Consider the following 3,274-nt stretch of genomic DNA (forward strand, 5'->3'; position numbering starts at 1 on the left):
CATTTCAAAACCCAGATTTTTTTTTAAAAAAAAAAAAAAAAAAAAAAACATCTTTGATAAGGATGGAGGGGCTGGGGGGGGAAAGAGAGAGATGCTAGTACACATGAAGATTATAAACTTCTGTTTATACATTTTTATATTTTCAAATGGTTCCAAAGAGTAAACTATAATTCCAGATTATGTATTCAGGAATATACAAGAGCAAGTATCTGTACATAAATATATATTAAGACATATGATTCAGTGAAATGACTTAGCATTAGCACATGAATTATCTACCTTCTTCTTGGGAGTAACTTGATTTTTGTTTCACATAATAAAGGATTGGCATATTTGTAGCAAATCAAAAAAGAGTGCTGTACAATAAAAGGGGGAATAATGGATATTTGCTGAGCTTCGATATAAAACCACACATAGGAAGGCAACCAATTTGAAGGTATGAAACAACACTGAGCTACTTGAATTCTTACAAGTTTTTGGACAGCTTCTCACAATGAACAACACCTCCCTTTGCAGCCAGGTAATTTGATAGAATAAGGTACTACTTATCTGTATTTCTAATATCAAACTGCTTTGAGTGTGGCACACCCCCTCAGGTTGTAGGTAGATTGATAAGAATCAAAGATTTTTCTTCAGCAATACCTTAGTTGTTCACAGTATCAGATGAGCAGAGAAAACTAACAACTTCAGTTCTACTGAGCAGGTTAAGTCTTGCATAGCAAAGTGTACCTCTACATGACCCCCTCAAGTTTTCTGGAGGTAAGAAAAAAAAAAAAGTCACTCTGCCCATTGTGCTGTTTAGAGGCACTCTTCTGGTGGTGACCAACGTAAGGCCAGAAAGTCTCTCTTTTACTTGATTGTTAACATGCTTGGGGATTTGCATGGCGTTTGTTGTGGGGGAGGAAAACAAGTTGGGTATGGCTTTGGAGGAAAGTGGTGACACTCAGACTTTCTGTAGCAGAGGGGTTGCTGGCTTGGAGGGAACAGTGCAGGAAGGTGGGGGAGAAAAAATTTCCCCTGGGGATGAGTCCAGGCAGTGGGAGTGGGTAGGAAGAGATTTCTTGCATCAGGATGCAAGTGGCAGTTGGGGTTGGTAAGAGGTTTGTTTACATCAAGGTTGGGCAGGGAAAATAGGTCTCTGGTTTCAGGGAGTTGTATGGGGAATCATGGTTGTGTGCTTATTATAAACCAATTTGAGCCTTTTAGGTAGGGCAGGGTGCAAATCTAATGACTAACCAACCATCTTATACAGACTACTCTCCATTATGAAAGGGACCTACAAAATACCTCCTGCTCCCTGAAAGATTGATGTGGGGAACACTCTGGACCAGTGGTTTTCAGTCTCTCTTCATTTGCAGACCCCTAAAAATTTTTAAAGTGGAGGTGCAGACCCCTTTGAATTAAAATGTAAGGACACCCACATTTACAGTTGATCATAGTCATCTTTTGCTGACCACAGACTGTCAAAGGGGAACAGCAAGGGTCCATGAACCACAGGTTGAAAACCACTCTGCTATATTAAAATCCCATCAGAGCTTTCTTCCTACACCTTCTGCTAACCTCATCTCCATCATAGTATCTATGAAACAATAGCAGCAATTTCTGCTAAAGCAAAGTCACTGGCAGACATTATTTCCATCAAGCAACAGGTCTGTCATGCCCTATGACCTGCTCCACGTGCACAGGACAGGCTATCCAGAGCAGGGAAAAGGTCTTCTGGAAATGTGCTCTGCCAAACTCACCAGCAAGGGGAGCTAGAAACTAACTATCATTCCACTCACAATCAAGGGGAGCTGGAAAGGGGCTTTCATTCCCCCCTCCCACACCTTTAGCCATGCTGCTAGTGAGAAGTGAGCTCTGAGCTCCCCTGGGTAAGGGAGCTGCTCCCCTGACCCTTGTCCAAATCAAGGGAGATCCACGTGAAGACAGAAAGCAGCAAGACTCAAACTCCCACGGACCTTGGGAGGTGTTTTAGTTTGTGCTTCTTGTCTTTCCCCCATGCTGTCTCCACTGGCAGCTTTCCAAGGAAACTGTCTCCCCTTCTCTCAGATTACTATTATGTGCAAGTAAAGCATGTCATGTTGAGCATCTCTCTCCTGCTTCTCACAGGAAAAAGGTACTTGTGGCTCTTTAAAGAAGCAACTTTGAAGACTGGTTAGGGAAAGAGAGAAGTCAGTCATGATATCTCCTACTGAGGCACCGAGGCAGTAGAATTCAGAAAAAAAAAAGTCACTGACTCTCCTTGCGCCGGGGGGGGGGGGGGGGGGGGGGAGAGAAGGAAGTGTTTGGTCATGTCTGTCACCCTACATCTTATATGCCACATGTTCAAGTTAAAGCCTGATAGAAGCCAGACACAAAAGAAGTCTTTGTGGCTAGTTGACCATTTTTACTCTGATAATTATTTGTAACATGTCTAAGTTTTATTGTGCATTTAACTGGTATGTTGTACAATATAATGCATCAGGGGCCTCAAGTTCAAGTTGAAAAGAAAAAAAAAAAGACAGGCTACTAATCACTTAAAATATGATAAGAAGGGTCCCAGCCCTCCCCCCTGCAACCACAGTCATACTGGGTCAAAACTAGTTCAAGTGAAGTTCATTGCCTTAAGTTAGTAAAATGCCCCTTGGAACTCCATGTCACAAGGGGTGCATGTCTGCAGTACCAACCTTCCAGAAGTGGCAGTGCAGCCTCTCTTCTGTCCAGGAAACAGAAAGATAGCAGGAAGCCCCATGCCCTCATGGTCAAACAACTTCTTTAGGCTAGGGACAGATGTTGCATTGGTCCCCGAATAGACTAGGCCTGTGTTGGTCAGTAGCTGAATGTGCTGCCATTGATTCAGTTATGCAATCCTGGGATAACTATACTGACACACTTTGTAATATCCTGGGATAAATTGTTACTACCTCTTACCCAGGAAACTTTAAAAAAAGGGCAACAGATTGATGCTGTATTTATCTCAGGGTAAGCCATTTTATTCCAAGATAAAAATTCATACAAACATCTGTTTTCAGCCTTAGGGGCAGAAGTAAAATGAAAGAGAGAAAGAAAGATTCTACTCAGGCACCATGGAGTACACAAGACATCTTTGTGTACACAAACGTGTGCATGCCACAAACTAGAAAGAACTTCCTGGGTCAGAAGCCATTCTTTAAAATTAGACAACTAGCATTAAAATGGGTCACAAAAACAGATCAAGTTTACCGTGACAGGGTGCTTGGTGCATGCCTGTCATCTTAAGAGGAGAGTCTGCTGGAAGAGCAGACTGCAAAGGGAG

At 42.4% G+C, this 3,274-nt stretch overlaps 1 protein-coding gene across 1 annotated transcript in view; it reads right to left on the reverse strand.

The window, feature by feature from the left end:
* Positions 1-3,274, reverse strand: part of LOC109298623 — a 50,066-nt gene that overhangs the window by 27,034 nt on the left and 19,758 nt on the right. The window lies entirely within an intron of this gene.

The sequence above is a fragment of the Gavialis gangeticus genome, unplaced genomic scaffold, assembly GCF_001723915.1.
Source record: "Gavialis gangeticus isolate Ggan-Ray unplaced genomic scaffold, GavGan_comp1, whole genome shotgun sequence".
Taxonomy (NCBI): Eukaryota; Metazoa; Chordata; order Crocodylia; family Gavialidae; genus Gavialis; species Gavialis gangeticus.